The 11,514-nt window shown below is 42.6% G+C and overlaps 1 pseudogene; it reads left to right on the top strand.

Moving 5' to 3' along the window:
• The first annotated feature begins 1,967 nt into the window (after positions 1-1,967).
• Positions 1,968-2,864, top strand: LOC118857291 (annotated as a pseudogene).
• The last annotated feature ends 8,650 nt before the right edge of the window (positions 2,865-11,514 follow it).

Genomic DNA, 11,514 nt, shown 5'->3' with positions numbered 1-11,514 from the left:
CAGCAAGAGAAGGCTTTCCATAAGATCAAGCAGGTGAGTATCTAAGATTATATTCGGACATTATAATGAACATAGACTGTTCTGGGCCATAAGGAATTCAGGTAAGCTGTAAGGACAAGATCACCTACAGAACAGACTTATGTGCAAATAAGCAAAAAGGCCCTTACTGCTTTTGTAGGAGGTGAAGCAGCTTCTTCGCTTCCTCTAGGACCCTGCCATTATAGTTTACACAATATTCTTGCATGCCTCCTGTGGCTTTCTTTTGTAAACACAAATCTACCCTCTGATTTATATTATCAATTAGGTCCTTGCAATTGTAGCTGGGAGAAAGTCTCTGCAAAACCTTGACCTGGCCCAGTTTATCATCGTTACTGTGGACACCCGAGAGCAATCATCATTCATTCTGAAGTTCAGAATTTCTGCCTCTTCTGCTTACTATTTTCCAATGCTTTTATATGGACCCTGTTTGATTAACAATAGCGGTAGATAACATTTGGGCTCATTGCTTATGACTACACACTTAAAAATGGCCAACAAGTCAAAAGGCATGTCTAACAAAAATTATGTGAGGAATTCAAGCATTTAACAAGGGGTCATCATGAATTATCTACCCATCAGAGAGATTAAGTAGCTTGTACTAGGGGCAGCTAGGGGGCTCAGTGAATAGAGCACCGGCCCTGGAGTCAGGAGGACCTGAGTTCAAATCCAGCTTCAGACACTTGACAGACTTACTAGCTGTGTGACCTTGGGCAAGTCACTTAACCCCAATTGCCCTGCCAAAAAACAAACAAAAAAAGTAATTTGTACTAGGTCACATAGCAGATCTGTGATGAATGAAAAGTCCAAGAAATGTAGTTTCTAAGTATTTAATAATCAATATATTAATTATGGCTAGCAAACAACTAATAGATTGAGGTCAGTGGTCCCTTGGGGGCACTGAACCTTTAAACGCCCTTGGAGAGTGGATGTTCAAGATGTGCAGAAATCAACTCTGATGGGTTAACAGTTAACGAGAGAATTAATATTATAATGAGAGTCAGGAAGACCTTAGTTCAAATTTGACCTCAGATACTTACTTGCTGTGTGATCCTGAACAAGTCACTTAATCCCTGTTTGCCTCAGTTTCCTAATCTGTAAAATGGACATCATAATAGCCTGTTGTGAGAATCAAATGCGATAATCATTGTAAAGCTCTTAATAGTAGATAGCATTTCTGTAGCATTTACCCTGGCCTAGAGTAAGTGCTATAGTGCTTCAGTATTAATACTATAATATAATAAGTAATATTCTAATGAGGAGCATGTCACTCTTGAACAAAGAGAACACACCCCAATCATTCTGCTTCCAGCAGTCTATACAAAAGGATCTGTCTTGCACCCAGACCACTCATGTAGTTGAACAATGGGCCAGAGTTCATCTAGGTATGATGGTCTTTACCCTTAAGTCAGAACAAAGCTTTCCAGTTAGGTGGGCTCCCACCCAAGACTGAACCCAATCTTATCATCAGCTCTATCCTTCAGACGCTGCCTTGACCTAGTAACTAAATGAGGAAATAGAAAGGGAAAACAACCTAGATTCCCCCTCCATATTAATTGGTTATTAATCTCAAATTATAGGGAAATCTTGTCCCATAATGCTGGCCCCACCTCTGTCTGATGTAGAGATAGATCAGCTGGTCCCTTTGTAGCACAAAAATTGAGATTGGATTTGGAATCTAGCCCATTTCATCTCCAGGTGAGACTTTGATTTCCACCTCTGTGTAGACCAAAAGGGCTGTATCTGGACTGTATTCCATCACTTTCCCATCTCTAAGGAGTATTAGGCTAGAATTATATTAATCTACAATACCTCCACTATCTGCAGTCTAGTCAGTCAGTCCATGGGCAACTAGGTGGGACAGCAGATAGAGTGCCAGGCCTGGAATCCAGAAGACATGAGTTCAAATTTGCCCTCAGAGCTTCTACTTCTAGTGAACACCAAATGGCGGACGACGCCGGTGCTGCAGGAGGTGCGGGAAGCCCCGGGGGCCCTGGAGTCGGAGGTCGGGGTGGCTTCCGCGGTGGCTTCAGCAGTGGGGGCCAAGGTCGAGGCCGGGGCCGTGGTCAAGGCCGAGGCCAGGGCCACGGAGCCCAGGGAGGAAAGGCCGAAGACAAGGAGTGGGTTCTTGTCACTAAGCTGGGCCGCCTAGTCAAGGACATGAAGATCAAGTCTTTGGAAGAGATCTATCTTTTCTCGTTCCCTATCAAGGAGTCTGAGATCATAGATTTCTTCCTGGGATCTTCATTGAAGGATGAGGTTCTGAAGATCATGCCTGTTCAGAAACAAACTAGAGCTGGACAACGTGCTAGGTTCAAGGCTTTTGTGGCCATCGGTGACTACAATGGCCATGTTGGTCCGGGTGTCAAGTGCTCCAAGGAAGTGGCCACAGCTATTCGTGGTGCTATCATTCTGGCCAAGCTGTCCATTGTTCCTGTGAGACGCAGCTACTGAGGGAACAAGATTGGCAAGCCTTACACGGTGCCCTGCAAGGTCACTGGGCGATGTGGATCGGTTCTGGTGCGCCTGATCCCCGCTCCTAGAGGTACTGGCATTGTCTCAGCTCCTGTGCCTAAGAAACTCCTGATGATGGCTGGAATTGATGACTGCTATACTTCTGCAAGAGGCTGTACTGCCCCTCTGGGCAACTTTGCTAAAGCTACCTTTGATGCCATCTCCAAAACGTACAGCTATCTAACCCCGGACCTGTAGAAGGAGACTGTGTTCACCAAGTCTCCCTATCAGGAATTCACCGACCATCTTGTGAAGACTCATGCTCGAGTGTCTGTCCAGAGGACCCAGGCAGCTGCTGTGGCAACCACATAGATGTTTTTTATAAACAAATAAATTGAACTATGCCTGCTAAAAAAAAAAATCTGGCCTCAGATACTTATTAGCTGTGGGTAAGTCACTTAACCCTGTCTGCCTCAGTTTCCTCATCTGTAAAACAAGCTGTAGAAGGAAATGGCAAACCATTTCAGTATCTTTGTCAAGAAAACCCCAAATGGGGTCACAAACTGAAAACAACTAAACAGCAGTCAGTCCCTCCGTCACCAAGCTCTTATTAAGTATCTTCTACGTACCAAGGCCATATTTGAGCTCGGGTCTTCCTGATTCCAGGCCCAGAGCTCCACCCACTGCGCCACCTAGCTGCACAATTCATTCAGCCATTTCCCAATGGATGGGCATCCCCTCAATTTGCCACCACAAAAAGAGCTGTAATAAATAATTTTCCCCTGATCACCTTGGGAAATAGACCTAATAAAGGCGTTGTGGGTCAAAGGGCATGCACAGTTTTATAGTTCTTCGGGCCTAGCTCCGACCGCTCTCCAGAGCTGTTCAGAATAGCCGAGTCATTGACGGTCGATGATTGTACAGTATCGCTGTTACTCTGTACAATGTTCTCCTAGCTCTGCTCGCTTTTCTGGTCATCCTTCTCATCATTTCTTATAGCACCGCAGTATTACAGCACAGCCATGTACCATAACTTGTTCAACCATCCCCCGGCTGATGGGTATCCCCTTCATTTGCAATTCTCTGCCACCACAAAAAGAGCTACAATAAATATTTGTGTCCAGATAGGTCCTTCTGGTCTTTCAGGGGTTGTAATGGCAATCAGGGTGGGACTTTTTTTTTTTTTTTACTATATTCTCTTTTGGAATGCTGAGGTAATCAAGTACCTTTGATGAGTCTTGCCTTTCAAATGTAATGGCAAGCAAAGTAGAACTTTTTGCTGTTTTTCCGTTTGAGTGCTTCTCAGCACTGCGGTAATCAAGTTTCTTTGTTTCAGTTGGGGCTCCTTGATTGAATCAAGAGTCTTCGACAACCTGCTTAAGAAACAAGAAAGCCCCAGGCCCCAAGTCCCACACCTTTTTGCTGAGTAGGCTCTGAGGCCTCAGGACCCTGAACAGGGTATAAGAGCTCTGAGGTTGGTGTTTTGCTTTTGGGGGCACATTCATTGGAAGAGTGTTAGTGATTTGCCCAGACAAGACTCTGGGTAGCCATTGGAGCCCCACCCCCCACCCCACCTTGAAAACCCAGATGTTGGTGCCTCTCTCTCTGGTTACTGTGTAATTCCCTGGTCAGACAGCTAGAGGCCTGTCTGTTGATTTCTCTGTGTGAAATTCAGTGTGAAATTATATTTCTGCTTGAAATTTCTGTTTGTGTTTGCTCTGAAGTTCAGGGTGCTGACTTCTTCTTCTGAACTAAGTGAATGATATATGTATGTTTAATTAAAGTGAAATTGTTAACCCCTGAAAAGTTGCTTTCCTTAGAAAAGCAGATCAAAGGACCTGTGCTAGCAGCCCTTCTATGTGCTGTCATTGTTGGGCTTGCGCAGCCACAGGAGCAACAAGCACCATTGTTGTTATGGGGGTTTAGAATAAAAACTACTTTCCCTGCTCAGACCTCAAGGGAAGGGTAATAGTTAGCTTAGTCTCACCAGCTTAGCTTCCTCCAACCAAATGATTGTTATACAAAAGACAATCACAAATAGTGAGTAACATATTTATCAAAACTAGATGTAAGCCAGAAATTGGGGTAGATATGATACATAAGAATAAATGAGGTCTTCAACTCAGACATAAGACAAAATCTTAGCTAACCAGCTTCCCCTCCATATTAGTGGTTCCGGGGGCTCCCCATTTAAAAGTTAATAGTTTCTCTCTCCCCCATGTCTCTCACGAACCCCATTTCTCTATTTCGAAAAGTCTCTGTTCATGTTTTGGGCTCAGATGTCTCTCAGGCAATCAGAGGTCCTATCTCCTTCTGCATACATAGGATGCAGCATCACAAAGTTGTCCTTCAAGCAACCACCCCTACCTCCTGTGACAAGTGCATATTACACAGAAAATGCCTACATCAAAATATTGGCTAATAAATTAGCCTGGCCACTTGGAACTGATTCTAACACCAGAAACAATTTAAAGGTATGTTGCACATGCCAGGCTGCTCTACTATTTCATTCTGTGACCATGAGCAATTCACTTTCTAATTTCTGGTTCTTGTTTTCTGTAAAATGAAGAGGTTGGACTAGAAGATATCTAAGGCCTTAACATTTTACATATGTAGCGTCTATGTAATAAAAAATGCATATAATGTGGACTATGTTTCACAGCATATCTGATCCAGGAGCACATTCACTCACTGGGGAAGTTCCTAGGACTTCATTCCTTATGAGACTATGTCTGGATGCAGGAAGATTACATCACAAGAACAATGGTGGAAGAGGAGAAAGCTTGGCAACTGCCATAATCCATTGAGGAATAGCCAAACAAATTATTTTACGTGGATATAATGGAAGAGTATTGTGATGAAAAAGATAGTTTCAGAGAAACCTGCGAAGACTTGTATGAACTGATGCAGAGCAAAGTGATCAGAATCAAGAAAATGCTTTATACTATATGACAAAAACATTGTAAAAATGAACAATTTTGAAAAACTTAAGAAGTTTGATCATCACAATCATCCAACCATTATTCCAGAGGACTAATGATGATGAATGCTACCCAACTCCTGACAGAGAGGTGATGGGCTAAATATGCAGAATGAGACACATTTCATGATATAATATAATAATAATATAATACATAATACAATAATTTGTTTTTGCTTGACTATGCAGATTTATTACAATGGATTTGTTTGTCTTTTCCGTGGTTTTTTTTTTTTCTCCCAAGGTGTATGGGTTAGAGTTGGGAGGCACAGTTTGGGAGGAGTGAGAAAAAATGTGTGATAGTTGAATACAATTTTTAATTAAAAAAAAAAGTACAAAAGCCCTTGACCACAGGGAGGGCAGCAAGAAAATGAACATGACCAGAACACTAGGCACTGTCAGAAACTAATCACTCCAGAAATTTCAAAGTGATGGGGAGTTAAGAAGTGAACCTGGAGATTCCATGGATGATAGTTTTTGAGCCTTGATGTCTCAATCCTGTTTGCATTAAAAAGCCCAAACCCCACCCTGATCCTACAAGAAACTATTTCCCAATACTCTGGGGGAAAAGGGAGGAGACATACACAATCAGGAATGCATGTAAGCTTTTTTTCCTATGATTTCACTATTTGTTTCAGGCCTGCTAAAATGTTTTAATCAGCCAATGCATGTTCCCTGCCTGACCTGTTAGCAAAAGAAAACCAAATCTAGATGGCATTAAAAGTTCCCACTTGAACTGGGTGGGGGCAGTGAGTCAAGACAGTAGAATGACACAGCTTTTGATACTATGAATCAGCCCCTCCTAGATATTTTCCCAGATCTCCACTTTTTTAACAGCATTCTTCCCTCCTACCTAGATGACTCCTCCTTCTCAGTCTCCTTTAGAGGATCATCTCTTTTTTTTATTTTTTTGGAGCCAAGTGGGGTTAAGTGACTTGCCCAGGGTCACACAGCTAGTAAGTGTCTGAAGCCAGATTTAAACTCAGGTCCTCCTGACTCCAGGACCAGTGATCTATCAACTGCACCACCTAACTGCACCCCCGCAGGGGGGTGGGGGAGAGGATCACCTTATATGTGTCACTCAAGCTCTGTGTCAAGCTATCTATCCCCTTCTTTACATGCTCTCCTGTGACAATCTCATCAGCTCCCATGAACTCATGGTTATTACCATCTTTATACCAATCACCCCCAAATCTATATATTCAGTCCTGTTCTCTCTCCTGAACACCAGTCCTGCATCAAGAGCTGCCTGTTCCATAATTCCATCCGGATGTCCCCTGGGTATCTCCAATATAACACGTCCCAAATGGAATTCATTATTCTTTTCCTCCAAACTCATTTCCCTGTCAAACTCCCTCATTATCTTTCTAGTTCCCCAGGGTCAGGGTCATCTGTGATGACCTCCTTCTCCCATAACTGCCAGATCTAATCAGTTTTTACATTTTGCCAATGCTGCTTCCACAGTATCACTTGCAGGTATTTGTCTCCTTCTCTCTGCCCACACATCCTCAACCCTAGTTCAAGTTCTTATGCCCTTTTGGCTGTATCGTTGAATCAGCCTCTTCAATGGCATCTGTAGTTCTAATATCTCACCTTTCCAGTCTTCTAAACTGCTGCCAAATGGAAAATCCTAAACCATAGATCTGACCATCATTCCCCTCTACTCAAAAATGTTAAAAGATTTCCTGTCATCTCTAAGACAAAATACAAAATGTTCCCTCTGGAATGTAAACACAAAACCTTCCCTGCCTCCCCCCACCCCCGCTTTGCAAATTCACCCATAAGCTATTCCCCATACCTGACACTCCATCTCCCATATAAAGAAGAATAATGACATTAAAAAGATGGTCCTTTGTTTCAGAGAGAAATCTGAGGTCATTAAAAGAACTTTGCAGTTTCCCAAAGGCAATCCAGTCTGCTATCTTGTTTCTGTTTAATTCTGGGCCTAACTCATTACCCATTTGCTATATTTGTCTAACACACACACACACATTATAAACATATAAATGTATATAGAGAGACAAACTCTACAATTTTTCCATCCAACTCCATATCAATGCCTGTACAATAAGCATTTTTCATCCACTTGGTTTTTCCTGTGTGAAAAATTAGGATGAGTTTTTTTAAGTGGTAATGGACTTCATTCAAAGGGCTCCACAGTGTTCTGGGATTCAATACACACTATCATCTGAAAATAGGTCCATCTGGAGGACTTTACCAGGAGTTTTAAGCTCTTTTTTGCATCATAGACCCCTTTGGTCTGGTGCAGTCTATGGACCCCCTTCCCAGAATAATATTTTTAAATGTATAAAATAAAATACATAAGATTACAAAAGAAACCAATTGTACTGAAATGCACTTAAGGAAAAAAAAACAAGTTCACAGACCTCAGGTTAAGAAGCCCTGACCTAGAAAGAACCCATCTTAGCCTTGGACCCTATAACGGATCTCCTCCTCTGTGACAAACAGTGCTAAACCTCTTTGGTGTTTCTGTTTTATGCCTCTTCTGATATTAATAATTACAAGATAATTGAGTAAGATTATCTCTGGCTTTTTTTTTCATCTTTAAAAAAAATCTTACATAATTTTGACATAGGCCCAGGGGATGCCTGGTTGGATGAGAGTCTTTTAGGCTTTTGGTCTACCAAAGCAAAAGTTTGTTTCTGCAGGTTTGTTTTTTTTTTTTTTTTTTAACAGTGTATTAGGAGGGCAGAGTTTATAATCTCAAAGAGGATCATAAACATGTCTGAAAGGTTCGGAACCGCCGGATATAAGAAACTCTCAAAGTAGAAGGCAGAAGAATCAAAACATTTATTTAGGCTCCACAGTAACCAACCCATGAACCGGCAACCCCATTTTGATATGTTGATCAAAAGCTTCCAGGCCCAACAAGTACGCCTTGCAAGAGTAACCAGGAGGCTACAGAGAAGCATGATTGCGTAAAGCAAAATCATGCTTCCCCCTCGATGGTAATAAGATTACCCACTGGCCTGAAGTCTTTGTTCAGCTTCCTCCCGTAGGTCAGCTCCGCTACTGGCAGCTCCTGCTTCAGCTGTGGCTGTAACTGTAACTGTCGCTGTAACAGTAGCTGTAACTGTCGCTGTAACTGTCGCTGTAATGGCCAGAAGTCTTTGTTCAGCTTCCTCCCGTAGGTCAGCTCTGCTACTGGCAGCTCCTGCTTCAACTGTGGCTGTGGCTGTAACTGTAACTGTAACTGTCGCTGTAACTGTCGCTGTAACTGTCGCTGCAACTGTCGCCGTAACTGTCTCTGGCTCCAACCGGAAAAGGAAAGAGAGCTCTTCAAGCTGTCCTCTCCCCTCTTATAGGGTTTTTGACATCATCAAGCTCCGCCTGAATGACCAGGGCTGATTGGTTCTTGAGTTGGCCCCTCCCCCTAGGGTAGAGGTTAACACCTCCCCTCAGCCAGCCCCATGACTCATCACACAGGAAGTTCTGGTCCTGCCCCGGAAGAGCAAGCCCCAGCGTCCAGGGAAGCTCAATGAGGTAAGCTGAGTCATTCAAAGAAAACAAAGGCCATTCTGGTTACAAACAGTCAACAAATAATAAGCATAAAAAGGATCTTATATATTCTCTACCTCTTTTGGTCAGTTGTGTATGCCTACTTTCCCATCTATATAAAGTTTTTTATGAGAATAATCTACACATGCATAGAGGGCATCCCTGGTGTAGGTACAGGCAGGCTTTTAAAAGCAATGTTCCACAGTGGGCAACAACTTTACCAATGTGTGGAGGAGAGATTTTTCTATCTCAGAAGCAGTATGATCAAAGGTAGGATAAAGACTTCTAGTCAGACAGGAAATTTTTTGGGTGGTGCAGCCTTGCAGTTTGCCTGATGGGGAATTCCAGGTTCAAGGGTTCCTAAGATCAAGAGTTCAGTATTGTACCTTCTAGGGAGAGAAAAGATTTTCTTGAATAGCCTTGCTCCTTAGAGAAAGAATAACTTCACCCAGGTGACCTCAGTGCTTAGAGGATCAGTGAAGAGAGAATGCATGACTTGGGGGAAGCAAGGGATGTAAACCTTACTAATTCCTAAACAATACAGAGAGTGAAGTCTGATGGGACGTGGCTGTTTCTTGTTCAGCAGCCTCAAAATATGATGGGCCTCGTAAGGAGACTATGTGAATGATATGGGTATAATATATGTGTTTTCTGAATCTGCTTATGCTTTCCTGTGGAGACTTTGGTTTTCATGGTATCTCTATTGGTTGATGGACTTCTGGGGATGCTTTGCATTGTCTGTGGGATGAAATAAAAGTTGTCCCACACGAGACCTAAATTATTCCCTTTGGGTACTTTACAGCAGCTAAGGAATCCTTTTTATTGATGTGAAAGGAGCAACTGCCTTCCAACCAACTTCCCTCATGCAATTTCCTTCTCCCTTACACACACACACACACAACCTAGTTGGCCCCATTTTCCTGGAGGCTGCTTCCTGGTCCAGGGGGGATTAAAAAATCCCAGTCAGCTGTAGTCTTGGCCTCTCAGACTTGGTAAATATAATTATCCCTTCCACATCGCAACTTTCCCCATTGTGGTTTTGATATATGATATACTACGGGTCAGCATCAGAAATGAAATGGGAAATTTGGGGGAATTTTGAAGAAGCCGCAGACAAAATGTAAACAAAGGCCAGCAGACGACACAAAAAAAGAGTTTAGAAACTCAGAAATGCATAAAAATTTGTATAGTATTATGTAACATCAATGTGTTTTATCTTTTAATACCATAATAATTCACACTGCTTCTCTGAAACAAAGAGAGGACCAAAAAATGTTACGCGGATTTTCCAGATTGCAGGGGCACCTTGCCCCTAACCCCTTTGGTGTGGAACGGTTGTTGTTGTTTGTCCTTCATTCTTGAAGAGAACCGTGACATCAGGAAAATGATGCCATGACTTGAAAGTGAGCTGGATTTAAATGAGAGAGGGCTGTGCAAGGTCACCGGCCTCACTTTCTCCTCCAGAGCCACCTGGGTCCAGTGACAAGAAACAGATCAAGACCAATTGTACCTGAAACAATGAGACCACAAACGGCCCTACCCTGATGACTTAATGGAGAGAGGGGGACAAGGGGAAGCTAAAAATTACTGTACCCTTACTGTATATTCTTGCTGTTAGGGCAAACTTTGACACGAAAATCGTCGAAAGACTCATTGATACGTACCTCTGCCAATCACACTTATCAACAATAGGGACTTTTTTTGTATTTTTTTTGGAGGGGGGAAGGCAGGACCCACTGAGGTTAAGTGACTTGCCCAAGGTCACACAGCTAGTAAGTATCTGAGGCCAGATTTGAACTCAGGTCCTCCTAACTGCAGGGCCAGTGCCTCCACTCCTCACTGCACCACCTAGCTGCTCCACAGTAGGGACATTTTAATAACCAGATAGCTTGTTATATATTCAGAGCACAGTCTCAAGGCACACAAAATCCAGTGGGCCCAGACCAACATCTTCAGCAACCTTCTATAGGTTTTAGTTACAAGGCAGGATGGACACAGTTGTAATTTTACAGAGGTTAAATGGGATAGTTAAAGAGATACATATATATATATACATACATATTTATATATATTATATATAGAGAGATATATAATATATATAATAGATAGATAGATATGTCAGAGAACAGATAGCAGAAAGGGATGATCTGTATCAGGTAAAGCAGAAAACTAGCCAGTAAAGGAGGAAGCTTAAAGTGGGTATCTCAAGCTGGAATTCTGCAAACAGAGAAGGAACAGATAGTACCAGGGCTATAGTTGATGGCTCAGCTTGATTTCACAGACCGTATCTAATTGCCTTAACCTGGTAATAGAGCTGAACCAGAAATTTTCTTATTAATAACCAGTTAATCATATGAGCTAAGGTTTGGGGGGCGGGGTGCAGTTGGTGGTACAGTGGATAGAGTGCCAGGCCTGGAATCAGGAAGACTCACCTTCCTGAGTTCAAACCTGGCCTCAGACACTTACTAGCTGTGTGACCCTGGGCAAGTCACTCAGCTCTGTTTGCCTCAGTTTCTTCACTTGTA

This window comes from Trichosurus vulpecula, chromosome 7, assembly GCF_011100635.1.
Source record: "Trichosurus vulpecula isolate mTriVul1 chromosome 7, mTriVul1.pri, whole genome shotgun sequence".
Lineage (NCBI taxonomy): Eukaryota > Metazoa > Chordata > Mammalia > Diprotodontia > Phalangeridae > Trichosurus > Trichosurus vulpecula.
This window is presented reverse-complemented; position numbering and strand designations above follow the sequence as displayed.